Genomic DNA, 24,129 nt, shown 5'->3' with positions numbered 1-24,129 from the left:
AGTACGGCGGCAGCTTTCGATTGATACCCGTTTTATCAAATTTGATGCTCGGCAAGTCGGTCAAAAATCACCGTCAAATTGCCTGTAGCCAAATGGAAACTGTGACGTGATACAATTTCATTGAACCGTGCGATTTGCTTGTGTCGACACCATATAGGACACTATGATTGCATTATTTGAAGACCTTGAATGTTGTCAAACTCCTCGTCTGAGTGTCGATTTGAGCTATGATTCCGTACTGTCGGAGTTTCGTTTCTCAATTATAATGGATTGAAGAAAGTCGACGTCTTGAGAGATAGCACAGCCAGAGTGGAGTGTAGAGGGATTGCATCCGGATTTATGGGACACTGGCTCTGCTGAATGCTATAATTTCTATGTTCAAGTGAAACACCACACGTTATCAAGTGGTACAATGAACCTTACAAACCATATCCAAAAGGCCAAGGATACACAGCACAGTTGAAGATGAGTTTCTTCTCGTCCAATAAACAAGTCGGCAAGACAACTGCTAACCAGCTACTGGAGAGGAAATTTGGACAGATTGTGGGACATTCAGGAATCATGATGGTGATATTATTCACATTTTGTGTGACACGACTATAAGCGTCATGCTCGAAGCTTTGAACTGATTGACCAAAGGTATTATAAGCATCATCAAGTTGCTACTAAACAGGCCTTCACGCCTTCCAGCACTTGTGGGCAAAATGTGGCTTATCTGCATCTAATATTGACCATCTCCCGATTGTGAAATTCCATGGTCACAACTTGCTACTATTACTTCTTGATATATATCGGGTGATATGGTTAAATGCCTGATTGTTTCATATGGCCATGGCCTAATAATCTTTGTCATTTTACATTTGCTTTTGATCGAGATACCACTTTCATTCGCACACTTACTTCAAATTAGTAGCGTTGTTTCTTTGCGTTAACTTTCCTATAAATGAAATTCCAATTTTTGTTTATTCCATAGATACAATTCGTGATCTTCTAGTGCAGAACTGTAACTAAGCTCAGCTGTACAATTGATATTCTGCGATATCATTATTCGATAAGGATTTTTCGGATTCTTGTAGGAGATTTCTGGATAAATTCGGATAGTTAGATGAGATTATCCGGAGTCGGACGGATAGTTCCGCAGACACCAAAACTGTCGGACGGATTCGGATTCTCAAAATCCAACATCCGCTCATCACTGACTGAAGTACATGCTAAATTTTTAAACGTCTCCAAATTTACGAACCGGAGCAATCAAATGCTATAATAATACAATAAAATCAATGTCTTCTGTCGCTTTACCATCAATGTCGACAAGGAATGCAAGGGAATATGATCCATGAAGGCATCAGCTAACACGTACCCTACATGCATTCACCCACTAATCCTAATTCAGAGACACCATCTGATCGGTGATCGCACCACCCCTCTAGCTAACATGAGTTGCCAAATCTCCAATTACGGAAAGTTGGCTTTACAATTTTTACAACCCAAATAATCGCGTCATGAGAATATGAACGCCTGCTATGCAATATCTTGCTATGCGAACTCATTTTAAGTACGTCTGCAAGGTTCAGGTTCGTGCGACCGCGAACCTTTTTGAAAGGTTTAGTGTGAACGCAAACGTGAACCTATGACGTCACGCCTTTATGATCTTTCTGTCAAACATCTGTGCAGAGTGCGCAGAAAGACACAGAGGCAAGGAGTGAAATAAGAGACTCTGCTCAATAACGATGTATCAATAGTCGGACGCGGAATGCTTTGTCCTGTCTGGCATAGGCCGTTGCGGCGTAAGATCATATTCCCTTGCGTTCCTTGTCGACATTGATGGAATTGGAAGCGTTGATTAGCTGACCTTTGTGTACCGGATCTTCCACCGATCCGAAGATGTCTCTGAATTAGGTTAAGTGGGTGAATGCGTGTAGGGTAGGGTGTTAGCTGATGCCTTTATGATCTTTCTGTCAAACATCTGTGCAGAGTGCGTAGAAAGACACAGAGACACGGAGTGAAATAAGATAATTCCATTGAAGGCCATATCATATGCCATGTATAATAGGCCTTTTTTGTATCTAAGAAGCAATTATTTGCCTAAATTTTCAACTGAAAGTTTTTTGACGCTTGGCGCGATTTGCTTTTGGGGGTCATAATTATTGCTCAAGTGTAAAAAGTCCACATTTCATATTTGAGACTTCTCTCAACAGTAGGGTTACGATATTTTGAGATACGGAAAAGAGAAAACCTTACAATAATTCCGAAAGCTGTGGTGCCAGAAAAGAAAACTGTTGATTTTGGAAGTTTTTCCACCTTTAGTATTGTGTTGACTTAAATAAAGTGGACGTATGGTAAATTGGTAACCCTTCTCAACAGTGATCACTGATCACCTTCCATGCCATCCAAGTATATGTTTTGGTATTGCAAACATTCTTGTAGCTCTTTTTAAAATTCTTTGATATGACCACGGAAAGCGCGAAATTTGTCATTATCATCAAGCAGGAACGTGTAAAAAAGTTTGAGAACCACTGGTCTAGGAGGAAGTGTTGTGATACATATAAAACAAAAAGTAAAACCGCAGTGTAGCAGGGGTATCAAGTTCAACTGGCGTCGCGGGCCGGATTCAACCCTTCAGATTGCTCACGGGTCGGTCCAGTGTTAAAATCCGTGCTCTTGTTTTTAATTCGATTACTTTATTGCCGTTAACATGAGTTCTATTCTTTCAACAACTTTATTCGCAAGCAATAAAATTCCCAAAGTACGATGATTGACCCTTACAATACAGTTATAAACCGCTAAAAAGTGACTCTAACAACAATATAAGCTGGCGTATTTCTATGCTCCCCTTGTTTTAGTCGTAATAAGGCGTTAGTTCTGCTGCGTATACATTGTGTGGAATACACGAGATTTAACTGTAAACACACACTACTGAATTTGGTACATTATTATTTAATCACGATTCGGGTTTCCCTGATGCCTCTTGAGTTAGAAGTGAGACAACATTATATTATTATACTCTCCTTTTGTAACCTGCATATCGCGTTTTCATATTGACGTTTTCTCTTCGGTTTTTCGTAGTTCATTTTTTCATGAAACTCTGGACTTGGGATGTACTTTTTGCCTTCTCTGAATTGGGTGTCAATGTCCTAATTGTAAAGTATGCACCACTAAAAACATCCTTACAATTGCTAGAAATGTGCTTCCTTACAATTGCTAGAAAAGTGCTGCATAATACAACCATTTATCAATCTACACAATCAGCCTCGAATTTTCCATTGCTATGTAGATTGGCATTGGGACGCAACAATGCTGCCTGGCGAAACGAGAGAGTAGCTCAAGAGAAAAAGAGCCAGACAGCATTGTTCAGCATTTTTGCGTCCCAATGCCAATCTCCATAACAATGAAAAATTCGAGGCTGCTTGTGGGGGTTCCAGGGCCACGAGCGGAATAAAATTTATATTTTCGCAATCAGTGCAGAGTCAGCTTTCGATCGATACCCGTTTTAGCATATTTAATGCTCGGCAAGCCGGTCCAAAATGACCGTCAAATTGCCTGTAGTCAAACGGAAATTGTGACGTGATACAATGTCACTGAGGCGTGAGATTTGCCTGTGTCGACACCATATAGGACACTATGGTCCTATAGTCCGTAGTAAACAAACAAAACTAATAGCTTTATTCGCTAGAAACCAGGTCAGCCGCTGCCTGTTGGATTCGGGTAACATAATTAATCTCTGGTATGTACGGCGTTTTAACATATTTACGACTGATGATCGAGTTCAGTGCAATTTATGAATTGCCAGGTTACTTCGTGTACCGGTATTTCATTTGCAGAGAGTGACGTTTGAATATTAGCTGAGTGACATATATATATTTCATTTTAATAGACTGTATTATCATCTATCTACATTATAAAATGCCACGATATTGCGGTATACCTGCCCAGCAAACACCCGATGTCCCATGGATTTACTGGTATGTCCACAATTGTTCCAACTCGTCCCACCTCCCAAGGTTAGTTACTGAGGACTTGCTCAGTTTATCACAAATTGGACGTCCAGTTATGTAACTCCAGGTGACTTCCAGTGGAAGAAATTTTTAGAATATTCCTATTCCCGTCACCAATGAATATTCCAGAGGATGTCATGGTAGTATGTCACCTGGATGCCACGTACACGGGAGTTCATCAGGATACCCCTACTTGGATATGGTTTTCATGGAGTCAAGCTGGCTTGTTCAAAATAAAGACTCTCTCTCTCACTCTGTGTTCAAAATGGCATATTATCATTATTCATCCCCACGTGGGATGCACGTTGCACAATGCACATGCACATATCGCGGACGAAATCGTAAGACATATAGGCTATATAGCCATTTATTAGTGTACTGGTTTTTTAGAAATATATCGCAATCGTGCGTTGTATTGATTTAATGAAATTAATAAGCTGAACTATAAAGAGGCATATAGCAGGACCCAAGCGTGCACCTGCACAACTGCACAGTGCACACTGCACATCATGGCGAAATACGTGTTGTGAATATGTATCCCAATATAGTGAAATACAAGAACAAATGTGAGCATCAAAGTGAAATTGTGATGCATGTGGCGGCATCACAACGTGATTCAGTAAGCATGATACGCCATGACCATTCGTAGCACACAACACGTCAAGTCTGGTATCTCTACAATCGCGGACCTATTGTGAAAACCAGACAGCCTTCTTCCTTCTTCGTCACGTGACACCTGCTCAGTGCAGCGCGACGGCGCGTGCATCTGGCATTTGAATCTGAGTTGATGTCTGTGTGACTGATGCGACGAGTTTCTTAAAGATAATGGACGCTGACAAAACAGTCATCAGTCATTGATTAGATTGAGAAGCTGTACGAAGCGAAAGCTGAAGACTTGCTGTCTGTTGTTGATTCAGAAACTCTGCCCGAACCGCTCCAACAGTGAAACAGTTTGAAATGGTAAGAGTTCTAATTAATATTGATATAGAATGATGCGTAAATAGACTTAACTTTCGTATACACTTCTTGTGACCGTAATTTAGCTTCTCCTTTTTCGTTGATAGTTCGTGTTCAATATCAATATATGGTAGAACATTCATAGTTTGTTACGCCTCGTTATTTCTTGGAATGCAGATACGCCATACTGTGTGTAAACACGCTGCAATATGATTGAAACGCCATAAACACCTATTTGCTGATTCATTCCAATAGCAATGTTTTGCTGGTCGGTAGACTGAATGTTCCTCAAGATAGTGATAAAAATATCTTATGTATTCGCGAGGTCATACCGTAGTAATTTATAATTTATGTAATAAGGCATTTATATATTGCTTGATCACTGACTAACTCTATATGGATTGTACTAGTTTGGTTGCGCCTGAGATTGATTGCCGCCATTGTGGATAATTCACAAATAACAACTCTCGCTGAACGTATTCTGCTGACTTTTCCTTCGAAAACCTGATAAAATGAGTACATTTAACTGAATAGTATGTCCCATATACAACCAATATGAGCAATTGATTATGAACAAGTGCAAGTCATACTTTGATAGGATACCATGATTGATTATTATCAAGTTTATTGTTAATGACTATGCACCTTTTTAGTACATGATACGCTCTTGCCGTGGCCAAATTCACCCTGTATATAGCCGCACCCGTGTAAATTTTCCAGTAACGATAACTATAAGGTAACTGATGTCAATATACAAGCATATTGTCTAAACGTGATAGAAGGCATTATTTAGGATTATGATGACTCCCTCTTCAAGTTGAAGAAATGCATGTGCTGCAATCAAACCCTCAACTCAGAGCCGCGGTTTGGCCTATATCGCCCAGCGAATCTCGGCTATCGAAATGAATTATCGAATTACCATTGATGACGTAATCATATTCTGAGTGATTCACAGTAGCCAATATTCTCGCCAACAATAACTGATTAGTGTGTAAATGCACTATAGGCAGCATGCTTGCACCCGCATCGGTTTGTTTTTGTTTCACGTACTGTCAGATGACTTTAATACAACCATTCTGATTTTTTACCTAGATATCAGCAATGTCCGCCATTGGTGATGACCGCGTCAAGCAGACTGTACGAAGAATGCATTATAGAGTGTGTAGATTGTTTCACGTACTGTCAGATGACTTTAATACAACCATTCTGATTTTTTACCTAGATATCAGCAATGTCCGCCATTGGTGATGACTAGAGCCCGACCGATATTGGATTTCTGAGCCGATACCGATAACACCGATATCCAGTACCTCCACCGATAACCTCGATATATTCAGCCGATATTCAAAATGTATGGAATCTAGCTCAAGGCCCATATTTAACACCTCAGAGCATTTATTTCAACAACTTTACAGCCATTGATATGCTTGAACATGAAATAAATGATCTAGGGGCTATAAAAATATATCAAAAGCACCAATCCAGCAGTTGCAGATTACAGTTCACGAAGCACAATTTCTCGGCGCTTTCTCCAAGGAGTGAACTTCTGTGGTCTTTCATAAATGATGTATATAGTACTAAACACAGTGAGCAGTCTTTCACTTGGTACCTAGTGGCACAGCAAGGATTGGAAATCTTTCTTCATTTCGGTTCCACCGCTCCCTTGCAGGGGATCTTTCCTTCAATGGTTTCAAGAATATTGATATTCTTTTGGCAGAGCACCTGGAGCCTTCAGCACATCATCAACAAATAGCTGAAGAGAAAGGTGAAAACAGCTCAAATTGTCCATGTCTGCAACTGCTCCACCCATCCCCCTTGGGCCTCGACTATGACCAGCATTTCAACAATCAATTGATCAATATTTTACGCTCTCTTGTCAGAATTGGCCAATGTCATCATGGAATCAAAAATGTTCGGATCTGTTATTGGCTTTACTCCACCTTTGCTTGATTTTCTTGCCCTCTATGCTCGCATATTTCCTATCATGGTGGCCCCGCAGGTCTCAGCCCTCAGTCAGAGTGTCAGACGACTTCATACATTACTGGTATAATTAGCTCTGTTGGTACCGAACCAATAGCACTATCTTCAGAGAAACGTTTCGACGCGACGCTTTTCTCTATCATCACGAGGGCCAGTCCAGCATGATTGAAGTTCTCATTTCTCTTACTGATTAAAATCTTCTGCAGACAACTATCCATCCAGGATCCAGCTGCTCTCTGTCTTTGGTGATCGATTGATTACTGCAGGGGGATTCCCACGAAGTCAGCGGGGCATAACGGTGATTAGTTATCTACAATATTTTTCAGATAGGAACGCCTACTGCCCTCTATGCAGCATGCACTATATGCAGCTTGGCCATTTATTTTTATAATTTACCACCCTCACGTCTTCTATCGACTTCTCTGACTCCCTGCCACCATGTTGTGACGTCACGAAAAAGGCCGATATTTTTTTACCTTCAATGGTCGATACCGATATTTCTCTCCAAGCGTGATATCGACTCGATATTATCGGCGAGCCGATAATCGGTCGGGCTCTAGTGATGACCGCGTCAAGCAGACTGTACGAAGAATGCATTATAGAGTGTGTAGTGTACCGTCAACATAATGACGTACTAAAATACAGCATGGGCTTCAACTCGACAAAAAAGAGCACGGAACAAGTGGTGCCTGTATAATATCATTTTCTGTAAGTTGAATGGTAGGCCTACCTATCATATGCGAAAATCAATGTTCAAAATCAGAATCTATTCTCAGGCACCGGATGCGAATCCATTCATCAACAATGCCAATTGCTGCGCCAGGCCCCGGCATGAAAGTTGGATAGCAAACGAAGGTAAAATAAATAGCTTCGATACAATTTGCGAAAACCGAAGGTGGTTAAAGAATTTAGGGTTGGTACTCACTACTCCATCAGTCGTAGCATCATATCATACATTTCTGCTCAAGTTCAAGTAGCAGTAGTGAGCGAGTGCTCAAGTGGAAGTAGAATATTGAGAAAATTGCACGAGCATCAAGAAGTGGATTAGCCCGAATTGTGGAATTCTTTAGAGTGTAATCGTAAGTGGCCATTTCCGATTATAGGTATAGTCAAGGTGAAAGTATATCAGCATTAGTACTCCAGTAGCAGTAGAAGTGATATCCTAAATTTCTGTTGAAACTACAAGCGGAAATAAAAAATTGCGTTGATAAGTCTTCAAGAAATTTTGGGAAGTAAATTTGGTCAAGGTTTTACCATCATCTTGCCACGAAATCGTGACTATTTCTGAATATAGGCAGTCAACGTATATCCATGTTGACTAGCGTGTATCTTTATGTTGAAGATGATCAGCATTTGGAACCCAAGCAAAGCATCAAATTTCTAATCAAGTGTGTGTAGAAATCTATAAGCCATGTAAAAGCTGCATCCAGTACAAGCAGAAAATTGAGTTCGAAAGAAATCTTGTAATTTGTTTCATAGAGTAGATTTGGTCTCGGTCAGGAGTAGCCAACCCGTGGCTCGCGAGAAGGTTTTCAATGGCCCGCGAGTTGGGACCAATGTTCCCTCTAAATTTTGACGGGTCTGCGCACACTCACCAACTCACTGCGCAGACCCTTGAAAAACAGTGCGTAACGACTAAAAAAAGGGTCATCACTTCGAATTTTTTGTGCGCAACGGAGATTTTCTGTGCGCAGCGACCGTGAAAGCACTGCGTATGTGCGCAGCTTAGAGGGAACATTGGTTGGAACTCTAGTGGAAGTAGAAGTAACAGGAATTTATACTGGAGTATGTAATGATTTACGAAGTATATTAAAACTACTCCAAGTTAAAATTGAAGTTGAAAGGTACTAGAGTAGTTTGAAAAGGGTAGATTTGGTTGTAATGTTTCATTCTTTTACCATGTAATGGTCCGAACATGGTTAGCCGAAGTAAAAGTAGTCGTTTTTGGTACTTAAGCTGAAGTAGAAGTAACATCATAAATTTCAACTGAAGTAGAAGTAGCAATTTTCAAGGTATGTCAAAACTATTTCAAGTGGAAGTAGAAATATAAGTTGATAAGTACTCGAGTAAATTGAAGAAGTGGTCTCCGTCGAACAGGAGTTAGTTCTCAAGCAGACATGTACCGGTAAGTAACGTAAATCTGTAGTGAAGTATCTGTAGCACTTTCCAAGGCGTTGTATAACTACTTCGAGCAGAAATAGGCAACATACGGAATTCACTGACATTGCTCTATATATTTCAACTGCAAGCGCTGAGAAAAAACGTTTTGGTGCAACCACTTGTGATTGACAAAGAAAAAGAATGGGCACTCAACATCAGCAAACGGTGCATTGATATAATTCTTGCAGAGTGAATTTTTACTGAACGCTATTTCTAATGTTCGTTTTAAATTGTTGCGGTTTCTTTATTCCTGTGATACCATTATTTAATTTATCCTGTGATACCATTCTTAAATTTAATCAATTTTTGCACATGGACTGCTCCATTAGCTTGGAGTTGTCCCAACAGTTGCAGTGTCTTATATTCCTAACAGTTGCAGTGTCTTATATTCCTGTGGCACCTTTTTTTATGTTATTAATAATGCTTTTTTACTTTGAATGTTTGTCATTAGTTTGAGTGGTATTAGCAGTTGCTGTTTGGTAAACTCCTGTGACGCATTTTCTGTGATTGCTTGTCGCAATATGATTTTTCACTTCAGCCTTGACTGTGTTAAGTGGTAGTAGTTTTAGCCTTATTTCACATTTTGTGTTTCGTAAATTAGATAGTTGTAGTTATGTTGATAATAACCAATATTGTATTTGTATTTTGCCAGTTTCATTCCCCACTCACCCAATATACGCTGTGCGTGAGCTGATATGATGTTGTATCACATGTTGTTAGTCGTGAGGCGTTGAACCAGGTATGGAGTGGAGATGATAAAGAGGGCGAATGACACTTCCACAGGGAGTGGCATCATGTCCACAGTACGTCAGGCGTGTCCATAGAGAGTGACGTCAGGTCCACAGTACGTCAGGCGTGTCCATAGGGAGTGGCGTCATGTCCACAGTACGTCAGGCGTGTCCATAGGAAACCACGTGACGTCCAGGCTAGGTCAGACGCGTCCATGACGAGTCTCTCCATGTCCACAGCACGTCATTGCGGACGTACTCAGCGAGTGGACAGGACGTCTCTAGTTGTCGACAAACCCACTCCAGGGAGGTAACGGCCGGAAGTAACGGGATGTCCTGCCAGCTATTCCACCGGAAGTCAACTGGACATCGAGTGTTTGCTGGGTGGTTGCACGATTCGGATTGGTGGTCATTTGATTCCTACGTCACCAGGGAAGCTGATGAAATGGAGAGTAGCAATTAGGAGATCACACTCCAAAACTAAACAGCTTTGGACAGAGAGACATTGGGCAGAGGGCAGAGCCATTGTTCGCTATGGTCAGCTTCTTCCAAAGGATTATATGAGCCGAAAATGAAACTTGAAAGACAGGAGGCAGCCCCATCAGTCTTTCAGCATGATAAAAGAACGACACTAAAAACTGTCAGGAAGACAAACAATTCGAACCCATTTACACCAGAACTTACTGAAATAATTCATACCGGAACACATAGTGACCGGAAATTTCAAACAGACTCTGAAAATATGGGCATTCAGTGCCAACTAGGTGCTTCAATGCCAGCTTTCAGTTTAGAAAATATCAGGGATGATATGAAAGCAGTGCAATACTTCACTGGATCTTATGACATCACACAGTTTCTGCTTTTAAAGGACATTGCAATATACGATGTGCATTTATTGGAGTACACCTGCACATTGTGTTCAAATGAAGAGCAAGTTTTTCTGACACTGATCAAGCTTTTGATCATCAACTGCTTGGTATTGTTTCAGAATCAACAGCTTCCCGCATCATTAATGCTTGCTTGGATCAAGCATATGTACTGTTAATTATCAAAATTACTAATTTGGCCTTCAAAACAAGTAATATTGGATCCCATGCCAGGTGATTTAAAAAACTTTATCCATCAACGAGATAATCATTGAAACTACAGAAATCCCAATTAAGAAGCCATCTGACATCCATGCACAGCACACTGCACAGTCCGTTACATTCTCCACTTGAAAGAATAGAAATACCATGGAAGTATTATTTGGTATTGCACCCACGGGTGCCGTCTCCTTCATAAGTGACTGCTATGGTGGATTCGTTAGTGACCGCAGCATTATTGAGCATGAGCAATCTGATTTGCTGGCCGAAGCCAGAGCAATGATTGAAAAGGGCGACAGTATCATGGCTGATAAAGGATACCTACTGCAAGGTTTGTTTGCACCATTCGATGTGAAAATCAACACCCTTACATTGATGAAAGGCATGACTCCGCTCTCTCAGGAACAGCGGGTAGAGGATTACACCATCTCCTCGAAACATGTACACGTTGAAAGGGTTATTGGTTATGCAAAGACATTCAAAATCATATAAATGTCTTGCCTTACAATCTCTTGCATTTGAAAATGAAATAGTCTTTATCTGCTTTATGATTTTAAAATTTAGGAAAGACATTGTTTGATATAGTCTTACATAACAGCATTTGATAAATTTATTATTTTGTGTTTGGTGAAGCAGACTTGGTTAGTGATAATGATTGGTTACTGTCAGTGGTGCATGGATTTTCTTGCTCCCACTTCAATATTAGATGCCGCCATAATAAACCGGAATATCACTGTACTGGATTTGATGACTGAACAGAAAACATATCACTAAGTAGACGCCAGTTTTGTTTTCATTTATTAAACGAGATGCATAAAAACTCCCAATAGATTGGTAGACTACGTAATCAACAGAAAGAATCATGGAATTTGGAAATAACAATAATCACCACGACGACAGGAACGGCTTTGCTCAGAAAAAAATGTATTCAATGCTACATTGCATTCAGCAGTTTACAGTTTTTCATTTTGCGCTGACGCAATCTTGACCACCAAAAAAGGACGCCAATGCATTTCGTAGAAGTTTTGCAACTTTAAAATCATAAATTTATGAACAAATTCTGGGTCAAGGAGTCCTTGAGTTTGAATAATATTTCAATCGAACACCCACCTGGGCAACAGATAAACAATATAAGTAGCCTACATTCAAAATGTGAAGCATATGTAGGCTACAGGTTTTCTCCCCGGATAAAATAGAAAGCATGAAATTGACAACAATTGAAAACGAAGTGGCAAGGGTCGGTAAGCTGAATCGATGTAAGATCAATGAAGCGCAGGCAAGTATTTTGAAAGGGAATACAAATTCGATATCCTCGCTTGACTACGGCCTGGTGCAATCCGTGAGATACTATAAATGAGGCCAGGTGACAAACGCAAATTTCGTCGCTGGCCAGTCAACTGAATCCAAAATCATGCCTTATCCTTGAATACTTTGTTATGAAATAGATACAGATCATAGTATATTACATTGTAGCACGGGTCATAGGTTTTTTGTTGTAACAAGTAGCAACACTTTTATTCGCGAATAATGGCGATTCGGGTTTGTGCTCTACATTTGCTGTCTTGAGGCATTATTCAATGGCAGAAATGGCTACAAAAATTCTCCACATTTGTTACAAACGCGATGGATAATCTGAATATACATCAGTCAACTGGGAACAAGGACATCACGAAATGTATACATAAAACAACATAGTTTCATTCAAGCGCAATTCATTTGGCCTTGTACTTGGGCATACCATCTCTGATTTTTCTTCAGATAATAGCCATCTGCAGCAATCATCAAATATGGAAAATACTTTCCAGGTGATATTAGGTCATCCCTTACCGTGTACGGGCACTTGACTTCCAACCAGCTACGCTAGAGATATCAAAAGACAACAAATCAAGACGACCTTTCTTTCGGTATCCAATGTAGACAATGGATCACTAGGACGAGCTTTTGGCGCCTCCAAGTGCATGAATGTCTCCCATTGCTTCGTTGGTCGAATGAAATCGTCTGCAGGCTACGAGCACTTTTTAATGTCAGTAAGCTGGAACTGCCGGCATTCATAAATTAAGAGTACTGCAGCATGACAGCAATAATGCGCCCGCTAATATAAAGTGCCTGTAAGCTTTTGATATGCCACTCACAGGCTATTACAAGGAAGGAATAGATGGTGGAAGTAAAAGGGATGACTGTTCATTTCTGTCTACGCAACTGATGTACTTGTGCAAAGGAAATGTGAAAGGTAAGCCTGCCTCAAGGTTATCGAGTCAGCTCCGCCGTATTCCTGTTCATGCTACCACGGAATGCTGAACGTCTGACATTGGAGCGTGGTTACCAATATTGCTATCTATTCTTCGGTCTGAGTCGGCAGTTGATTGATATTCTCGATCCATTGATCAGGTAGCTACAATACCGCTGCCTTCTCTCATCGAGTGGCAACCATTTAAAAGATAAACATATATTAAATGCTGCAGTATTGAGTGTTCCAGATTGCTACTAATCATAGCCGAGGTCCAAAACTTGTATGATCCGTTCACATACGATAGTATCGACGCTGGACCCTAAAGCATGTGAGAGCCATGGCCTATTTAGCCTACTAGTTACTGGTACTTAAACATGCACTGGACTTTAAAACAAACATCACCCCAAAACTATTAAAGATTCAACTTTTTAACCGAACGTTCCATCAGTGAGAATACCGAGCTTGCGTCTCTACTGTCCAGAAAGCACTATCCCGGGTAATAAGGGAATATGATACTCGAAATTTTCGGCCAATATCCATGACCACTCTATCCCGATGTGTTTGGCTAATTTTCGTCATTGGCAATGTACAGATAGGTGTGTGGCGTAGGCCACGGACCGGAAGACTTTTGTGGGTAGTGTGCCAAAATGTCAAATGATTACCAGCTTGTGTGCCGAACATTCATTTACTATTATTCAACGTTTCAGGCAAGGAATACCACCAACCGTTTTTCTGCAGCTGGCAACGGTATCCGTTACGCCAGTGATTCTTGAATTATTGGCAGGCCTGTTTATTTTTGGATTTCTCCAAAAATAACAAAAATAGCTTAGTTTTGGATGTTTTCAAATTTTATTTTTGGAGAATCTCCAAAAATAAGAAATGAAGGTGTTTTTAGCCCTAATACTACATAGAAAACTTCACCGAAAGTATGTTATTATCATGTATTCATGTTCTTCAACACATCGACATCATCAGTGATCTTGATCTAACTTTCGTCACAAAGTCTTTGGCCTGGAGAATGCCCTCCAAATAAGTATCAGTGGGTGACGCCCGGTAGAGACCTTTCTCCCAGTTGATTTTCGAGAAATCAGCTTCGACCGTCGCAGTTGTGGGAAACATCGAGCCATGTGGGTCCAAAGAACTGACGCTCGTCAATAATGCGCTTAAAAGTGACGTCCATTTTGTATCGGACAGACATGGATTGGAATTGGTCTTCGATATTCTGTATCTACTCAGGTGTCCACTTGTTCGACAACCCACCCTGGTGTTTGTCGATCAATTCACTGAGCTGCAAATGCTACATATATGTATCACTCTTGTTTATATTATCAGAATCTAAAAGAGGAGGAAGGAAGTGTTTGTTCTGTCCTGCCTATGAGGTTGCACCACTTGGTGTGGTAGACAGGACAGAACCCTTTCATTGTCGGCAACTTCAATTTTATTTATGCCGTCGATGAGCCCTATGTTATAAGGCTCCTGGCTGCCTCGGACGTGGACTACTTCTCTTCTTCGTCGATATTCTCGAGAAGGTCGAGGACTGCACAGTGCACACTCTTGTCCTCCACGAAATTGCGTGACTCAGTGAACTTGATAGCCCAGCACCCTCTGACCAGAGGACCTTCCTCGCCGCGGGCGTCATTTTCCCAGTCCTCAGCTGGGCACCGAGCTCGAAGGCGTTCGGCCAGACGACGGAGCTCATCCTGATGCTCCACGATCAGATGGCCAAGTCCCTGAATCTTTGTGACAGTGGTGCTCACCTCTGTGGCCATGCGCTCGAGGACGATTAGTTGGATCCACTACTGCAGCGGAGGTGCACAGGCCGGACTTTGATCGTTTATAACCCCGAGGAGTTTGGCACGGTGTCTAGTCAACCAAGTGGTCATCTTCCTAATTGACAACCAACATGTGTCTACAAACTTGGGGCACATACTTTTCTTTTGCTGGATCAAGTCCTGTTGCCGTTGGAGGTAGCCATTCAGTCCCATCATCGTGTGGACGAAGTTATTGTTGTAGAGGTGGCCGTATTCGGCCTGCGTTACAAGGTCCCGCCCGCACCACACTCGCACGATTTCATGCCATGCCGCCTCTTCAACCCGTGTCGTGTCGCCTCTGATCCTTCCAGTGAGTGGAAGTACTTTTAGCGTTTCGGATACCCCCTCCCGCACACACATGATGTTTTTGTGTGTGTTTGTGAGTTTCCTGGTTGTTTCAACAGTATTTACACCGCTCTAACTCGTGCATTTCACTAAAAAACTTGAAAAAACATCATCCAAAAAAGCTTATTTTTGGATGTTTTCAAATCTTATTTTTGGAGAATCTCCAAAAATAAAACCCAATATCCAAAAATAAACAGGCCTGATTATTGGTCGCGAAGGAAATAAATTTTCGTCGCTACCGCTTCCGACCTATCGCTTACATGTTTGTAATATTTACACAATATATCTTCAGTTCCGCAATGATTGATCCTCTGTAGTTGATTTGGTCGTTTCCAAGTCCACTGTGTTCGGTACCATATCCCATAAGTGACAGGCCAATCAGTGTTTTCACGATGATATGGTCAGAAGACGATGAAATATGTTCCCACTCCTGTATCATTCAAGTCGGTTTGGTGTCACATTAAAGTTTGTCTGACACTGGATTTGTCTGCAGAGGTCGCGTGGTAAAGCGGTAAAGATTGTCATTGCTCCAGACATATTGAAATCGCTTGAACACCAGACGAAACTAAAATAATATCTCCTTCCGAGCGACCAATACGATTCCAAATTCGCATTTCAACCAGAGTTGGATAATTAAATCAATTTAGGTCTATTTCAATTACAATTATAATTACTCCATTGGATGTTTCAATTACATTAGAATTAGAATTACTCAATGCTAAAAATATCAAATTACAATTACAATTACTGTTAAACATGTTAAATAATTACAATTACATTTACTGTAAAACATGTAAATGATTCGTTAGATAGGTGCTCTTTGACAACCGTAGCGACGTAATTAGCAACAATCTCAAGATATTCATGTTTCTTTCATGGTAGAATCCCTATATGTGAAAAAAATAGAACGTATTCGAATCATCCTAATCATGAGTACTGAAAACTACAAACACAGAAAAAAAATTAAAGCGACTATTAGCAAACAAAAGTTTGAGCGACCAACAGCGAATAGGCTGGAAGAAAGACAATGGAATGTAATCAAATGAATACTCAGAGCTGAGTAAGGAAAATGAATGTAATTGGTAAAATAAATGTAATTGGTAAGGTGTCAACGATGAGGATGACACCGATAACGTGTGTAAAATTAAAATTAATGCAGAAAGAAAGAAGCTCCTGATAACTACGAATTAAACATTTTGGTTCGCATTTACATTTTCACTTGCTCAAAAACTGTTAGATTGCATTTGATCAACATTAGGGTTCGGAAAGTTTCGGGCCCCTGTAAATTTGGTCAAGATTGGAGGTAAGATTGGGATAACATATCTACAAATGCGTGATGAAGCCTTCTTTGAAAGCTTCAATTTATTTTTGCAATTGTTACAGTAAGCCTCAGTACTGATCAGAGATTTGAAAAAAAAACTCTGACCGTGGTGTAGGAAATGGTTCAGCACAGGTTTCAGAAGAGTTTATTTGCTGATCATTCATTTTTGAAATATTAAGATTTAGTTTAGCCCACTGGTTCTCTAACTTTTTTAGACACGCCGCCCTTTATGACAGTTAAATATTTCGTGCCCCCATTATTGTCATATCTCACAATGACGCTGGAATGTTAGCGATCCTTACATATAGTTTGATGGCGTGGAGAGTTATGACTAGGGCCATTTTAATATGACCTTAAAAATCAATAATATGACTTATTTTTTTAAATATCACTTTACATGACTTAATGTTAAAATCGTGTATTTTTATATGCGGACAACGTCACTCACGGAACTAATGAGCAAAACATACGACCCATAACAGTAATATACATCCATTTTTATTTTAAACCACTGTTGTAGTACAGTTTCATGTAGTCTGGAAGTGACGATTTGGACATAAAAATGACTTTAATAAGGAAAATGAGCGCTCCACATACGCTGATGTGGGTTGACACATCTGCAGTTTTGCATAAAGCGCTGGTGAAATGTCTTGTCTTTGTAGCTCCATAATTTTTTTTCACATTGCTTTTTCCAGTCGCTTTTTATTGTAATTTTTCAGCTCAAGCGGATCTTTTCCGAAATCAAGGGCATTTAGATCAGCATGGGCCTCTTTGATGGTGTACGTACAACTTTCCTTTTTGAGTATTAAGTTTCAAATATAGTATCGGAGACAAATTGACTGACTAGTCAACTTTGGATCGTTGACTGAATTTTTGACGCTCTTCACAATAAATCCTTCAGCGTCCTATGTGTTGACTATATTTCTTTCACTGGTGGAAGTCTCTCGGCATAATATTGACAAGCAGTCAACCAGCTACGGCAACGAGTAAGCTATTGGTTTCTTATTGCCTAATTGCTTCACTGCCTAAATTGATACTGTTTTTAATAAAAGTTACTCAAAACTATGACTTTATAACTTAAAAAGCTGAGTTATGACTTAACCAGCAAAATATGACTTCATAACTGTCTTAATATATCTCTTAAGGGATCGTTTTTTGCGTTAAAATTGACTTCACGACTTACTGATGCATAGAAAAAAATATGACTTTAACGGCTTTAAATTGTCCTAATTATGACTGTTAATGAGAGAATTCTCCAAAATGAAATTAGGACTATACACAGAGCTATAACTATGAAATGGATGTAAATCGCACCAAGCGCGGAAAATTTTTTCAGTTTACCGGAGGTCCGCGCCCCCCGTCAGATGCTTTCACGCCTCCAGAGGGAGGCACGCCCCTCAGTTTGAGAACCACTGGTTTAGCCTATATTGTAATTCACTAAGTTTTTTGTTGCTACTGAAGTATGGGAACAGTTTAGCAGGGCTGAATTATCTAATTCACGAGGCACGCATGGAACACTTATGTAAATAGGCTAATTACTTTATGTTGTGATTGTCAGGTTTCAATAACAATGGAATTGAATTGTAATTTGGCAAAAATTTTATCAAAATACAATTACAATTAGAATTACATGAAAAAATGTTATTAATTACATTCAGCCAATTTACAAATTACAATTGATCCAACTCTGATTTCAACACGGGGCCATTATTTTCCTCGGCGGGTCTCATTTGATACTTGCGACTCAAGCTGCGGGCGATGGGCTATTCGGCGCCTTGACAGTGGACATATCAATGTCGAACGTTTTGCCCAGCATGCGGTGGTTGTTTTGTTTCAAGGTTTTATCGCCGCCAATCATTTTGGCAACGCATACACCGTACGGGAGTCGCATGCTTTCCGAAACTTTTCGTCTAGGTTAGTGGTTCCCAACGTGGGCGATTTGGCGGCCTAGGGGGGCGAATATGACGAAGGGGGAGATAGGGGGGTGAAAATGGGCAAAGGGGGCGAAAATAGCGAAGGGGGAAATAGGGGGGCGATGACGCGTTAAAACGGCTATATTTGAGTCAAGGCGTCGTAATGACCCTTTATTTTATATAAGTCAACCCACGGAAATTTAGTTGCAAAAGTGTAAAATTCGACAACGAGCCGAAAAGTTGACCTTATTTTTCAGTCAACCCGCCGATGATTGTATACCGATTTTTCAGTTCGCAAAATCTGGGAGGCGATGATCGGCGTTGAGCTTGAAAAGGGGGCGATGAGTCGAAGAAGGTTGGGAACCACTGGTCTACACTCTTAGCGAAAAGAGTGGGTATACTCACCCCAAAAGGTGGTACACGAAAACAGAACTTACGTAACCCTGCAGGTGTATATGACCACAATCCACCCCATTCCTTGCGGTGTATATCGCATATCTCACCCATAGCCATAGAATTGATAGGGGCGGAATTTCAATATATACACCCTACTTGAAATCCTGTGTCTTCTGCCAAATGACACACTATTGCAAATAAACATTCTTGATTGCAATGCATATATTCGATATCAATTGAACCATATTAACATAAAATGGAAACATAGTTCGTGAAATAACAAAAACAGAGATCCCAGCGACGGAGAAAAAAATTCACTAAAAATACTGCTCGAAGAATATTGCCCCTGTAATATTGGGAAGCCGCCTCCTCCAGGTTTCCGCAAAACACTCTTTGTACAGCGAAGGTTGAGTCACTATCTTCAGCAAGAACTTGTGGCATCATCCTGAAATCAAAATGCATACTCACAACCCAATTAACAGGCACATATGCTATGATAACTTAACGAAGTCCACAAAAATAGAAGCCGTTACCAAGTATATATATTTTCACTGAGTACTTACAAAAAATCAGATGTTTCACTCGCTAAGGCATTGCGGTACAGACTGTGGCCCGATACGGTGAACTTACCGCTATAGGAAACATATTCACACACGATCACTGATGTGTGGGCAATTAGGCATCGACAAGATGGAAATTTATGGATAAACCGCATGTACCAGGCAGACTTAGACAACTAGAAAACGTTCCCTTTTTCCAAATTAGATTTTTTTTCGAATTAAAGTAGAATTAAAATTATAGCTACACAGTTTGAAATTAGATTAAAATTATAATTCTAGCTAACAATGTAGATTAGAATTAGCATTACTGAATCGCGAAAAGTTGAATCAAACTCCGTTAATCAAATCATAGTTCATCTTATGAGCATGAGAATAGCAAATGTCTGTACACTGTACAGTAGGGTTGTTCAATGAAAACTTTTTTTTCCAAATCTCACTCGCTTAGTGTTTAAATTATCAGATTGTCTAAGAATACGATGCACACCAAATTTGACTCAATTCCAACCAGTAAAGGGCCGTGCAATCTTGAATTACAATTTTTAATTTATTAGGAAAAAAATGAAAAAAATTTCAAATTTTCTTGTCAACCTCATGAAATTGTTGGGTTGTCTATATAAACAATGCTCAACCGATTTGGCTCGATTCCAACCAGTGGAAGCGGTTGGATTTGAATAACATAGCATTTACGGGAACCGATTCTTTAATCATTTACCGGTATTACAATTGTGGCCACCGTAAATACTATTTTATTCAATTCCAAATATTTCGACATCAATAACTCCGCTTCGGCTGGTTTGAATTGAACCAAATTTGGTGGGCATCGTTTCTATAGATAACCTAACAATTTCCTGGGCAAACAGAAATTTTGAATTTTTTTCACTCATTTTTAAATAATAAATAAAAAACTTCCTTCTGCAGCAATGCGGCTTCTGGTTGGAATTGAACCATATTTGGTGTGTAGCCATCGATTCGCTAATCTAATAATTTTATCAAGTAGCCAGTAGAATTTGAGAATAAAATCATTTTACCACCCTTATTGTACAGCAAGCTTGGCTGTTTCGCATTATACAGTTCTGCTATAGCATTTCCAGGAAAACCAGACATTAAATTAGAAATGAAACTAGGCTATAGAAAGATTTCATACATTCGATTAGAATTGGAATTAGAGCTTAGAAACATTTCACAAATTAGAATAGCTTCATTTAGTATAATTAGACAACTAGAATATCTATAGTTGTCCAAGTTCGGCAACACCGCTTGTGTCAGAAATAACTGAATATATTTTGAAGATTCTTACTGTTAGTAGTGTCATATGCCATTAGTAATTTTATATTAGTCGCAAAGATTCATATCGAAATTTTCAAAGTAGAAAACTCCGAAAAACTGCTTACCATACTTGTCAATTTTTCCGGCATTTCGTATTCTACTTCTACTTGACGTAGCTTTGACTTGTACTGGGGACTTGTATACTTGTAATCGAGTATAAATTGACGGTATTTCTACATCGACTTGAGTAGCAACGCTGGTAACTTTGATCATCTCTGCTTTGATTTACCTCATATATGGGACTACGAAAGTTGACATCAGGTGTCGCTAACAAAGTTGTCATACCTGCTGGCTTGATAACGAGTCTTTCAGTTTTCGAATCATACTCTCAAACTCCGTTAGTTCCTGTGATAGAATCTTGCTCTTGCAGCATGCAGTCTTCAAGCAGCATCCTAAATTTGAAGAAAATCAGAGAAAGACATGCATGGACTTGATTTAAATCTGACTACTTGGTATTATTACAAAACACGAAACGTTTCCTGGTTGCGCAATATTAATTTTCAGAGTGGATTCAAAGCGACCACAGATACTAGTCTGATTATAGAACCTTGGCTTGCCTCATACACGGAAATTAGCAAATTAGCTGGAAGCTAATGATTACCTTGCAAAATGTGCTGTTTGATAAAGGTCCATCACTGTTTCGAAGCATACTGTTTTACGGTTCAATGCGACGTCGACTTGGTTGATATGCCCTGACATGATCGTGTATCATAATAACATCCTAAAATTGAAAAAATAACCACGAAGTATAAACGTGTAGTTGACAATTTGGATTGGATTCTAAACTCCCAAGTCATCTGATATGTGCACTAGGGGTCTTCAAAAATGACTTTTTCTCTTAAATCCTACTGGCTACTTGATAAAATTGTTAGGTTACCTAATTGAAGCCTGCACACCAAATTTGGTTCGATTCCAACCAGTAGCCGCATTGCTACAGAAGAACAAAGTTTTTTACTTATCAGGCCTATATGAAAATGAGTAAAAAAATTTAAAATTTTCTGTTCACCCATTATATTGTTAGGTTTTCTATAGAAACAATGCTCAACCGATTTGGCTCAATTTCGACCAGTGGAAGCGGAGTTATTGGCGTCGAAAAATTTTGGATTTCAGTAAAATAGTATTTACGGTGACCGATTTTTTAAATCATTTATTACAGTTGTTCCCATCGTAAATACTATTTTATTCAAATCCAAAGTTTTCGACATCAATAACTCCGCTTCGGATGGTTTGAATTGAGGCAAATTTGGTGGGCATTGTTCATAGACAGCCTAACGGTTGCATGGGTGCACAGAAAATTTTGAATTTTTTTGACTCATTTTTATATAATAAATAAAAAAAACTTTCGTCTCCTGTAGCAATGCGGCTGCTGGTTGGAACCGAACCAAATTTAGTGCGCAAGCTTCAATTAGGTAACCTAACAATTTCATCAAGTAGCCACAAGAATTTGAGAATAAAAAGTCATTTTTGAACACCCCTGCTGTACAGCCAGCTTGGCACGTTTCGCACTATACAGTACTACTGTAGCATTATCAGGAAAATCAGACGTTGGATTATAATTAAATTAGACCATCGAAAGATTTCATAAATTCGATTAGATATAGGACTTCGATATGAATTTAATATTGATTCAAAACACGTTTGAAACGTTTCCTCCTCAGGCAATATTGACTTTCAGAATGGATTCAAAGGGACCACAGATCAGGATGGTACTGACTCGAGTCATGAATTGACTCGACTCACGACTTTCTGATGACTCGACTTGACTCGAGTCATTTTCTCAAAATATGGAAATGACTCGACTCGAGTCAATCAGTGTATTGACTCGACTTGGACTTGAGTCATTGCGCATGACTCGAACCTAGTCATATGACTCAAGATTCAGACGGCCAAGACCTACATTTCTTTGAAATTTCGGAGAATAATAAAGTAACCTCACTATTTAGATTGCGCCTATTGGTACTGGTACTTAAAATTTCGACCAGTGAGGGAAATTAGTATATTTATAAATGCGAACCATTCGATATCACCAAACAGAGTTATAAAAAGTGGATTGAACAAGATTTCAACTGGAAGCTGATCAGTCAACACAATGACTTGGACTCGGATTCGAGTCATAATACCATGACTCAGTGGTCAAAGAAAAATGACTCGACCTGACTCGAGTCAAAACTATATTAGTGAGATTGACTTATGACTCGGAGCCTCGTGACTTGGTTATAACCCCGCCACAGATAGATGTCTAACTGTGTCTTGATTTGAAAACGTTGACTTCGAAATTAGCAAATTATCTGGATGATCATGATTACCTTGTAATATAAGCTGTTTGATAACGATCCTTTACTGTTTTGCATCATACGCTTCTACCGTTAAATGCGACGTCGATTTGGTTGAAATTCCCCGATATTTTGCTTGTATAGCAGCATCCTAAAATTGAAAAAATAATCATGAGGCATACGGTAAACATTCAGTTGATAATTTGGGTTGGATTCGAAACGCCCAAGACATCCCAAATGTGTACTGATGTTGTAGCCTTGACTTGCTTTAATGCTTGTTAATAAGTAAGTTAAAATACAATTTTGCAACTCTCCTACGTATGGTATATTACTCACCAACAACATATTTGATTTCACATTCACAGAGTAAGAGTCTGCTACTAATAGCAATCAGTCCTTGAATCTAACAAAAAGCAGATTTGTGCATGTCATGTCATTTGTGTATGTCATTTCATGAGTCAAGAAGTGCATATATTATGATTTGTTTATATTGATCAAAAGGACAGTTTGATCAACTTTGGCAAGGCTATGTTTGCCTCTTCATATTGGTCAAAACATTGAAGACCCAAATAATCCGTGCATTGTTGCACACCCAGTTGCCGCAGTAGTGCGCATTGCTACTCAAGCAATAGATGTAAATTTCTACTTAATGACAAGCATATAGAAGTGACTATGTCAAATCCATGTCAAGCTGCTTCAAATTGAAATAAATATATGAACAGAACTCAGAGAAGTAGTTTCAAAAGAAGTAGTCTGGTTGATGGGTCACATACTCTTAGCAGATAGTCTGAGGGGGGCACTGCAAAATATGTTCAATACTAAGGCAAGCCTGTTCCTATATAGTCAAGTCTCTCATATTCATAGTGATAGCAATATAGCATCGTCATATTTTCACCCATGTCATAATATCATTAACATTTACTGGCCCCAATTCACGGGGATCGAAAGCTTTCATCATCAAATGTCCATTGCTCACCTCAGATACCATTGCTTCATATTTTTCGGCCCTTTGCTGTTTGTATGTTACACTTGTTTTCTCATGAGCAGAA

General features: G+C 39.6%; 2 protein-coding genes and 1 long non-coding RNA gene across 4 annotated transcripts in view; 1 reads left to right on the top strand and 2 right to left on the bottom strand.

Annotated features, from left to right (window-relative positions):
- LOC145453223 (uncharacterized) overlaps positions 1-6,026 on the bottom strand; it is a 42,402-nt gene extending 36,376 nt beyond the window's left edge. Inside the window, exon 1 of the mRNA XM_080331206.1 lies at positions 6,014-6,026. The gene's annotated coding sequence lies outside the window, so the exon portion shown is untranslated. The remainder of the gene's footprint in view (positions 1-6,013) is intronic.
- Positions 1-24,129, bottom strand: part of LOC145453226 (uncharacterized) — a 555,138-nt gene that overhangs the window by 489,623 nt on the left and 41,386 nt on the right. The gene's annotated exons all lie outside the window — the stretch shown is intronic.
- LOC145453270 (uncharacterized) lies at positions 1,712-18,546 on the top strand. Of its 2 annotated transcripts, XR_013919684.1 has the most exons (6): positions 1,721-4,955; positions 6,045-6,110; positions 6,175-7,640; positions 7,709-7,787; positions 9,182-11,116; positions 11,149-18,546. It is a non-coding gene; the product is annotated as an uncharacterized LOC145453270 (long non-coding RNA). The 2 variants fall into 2 exon arrangements; XR_013919683.1 differs by having other exon boundaries at positions 1,712-4,955; positions 7,709-11,116; positions 11,149-18,543.

Source organism: Botryllus schlosseri, chromosome 13, assembly GCF_051294905.1.
Source record: "Botryllus schlosseri isolate E-star chromosome 13, Bs_hap1, whole genome shotgun sequence".
Taxonomy (NCBI): Eukaryota; Metazoa; Chordata; class Ascidiacea; order Stolidobranchia; family Styelidae; genus Botryllus; species Botryllus schlosseri.
This window is presented reverse-complemented; position numbering and strand designations above follow the sequence as displayed.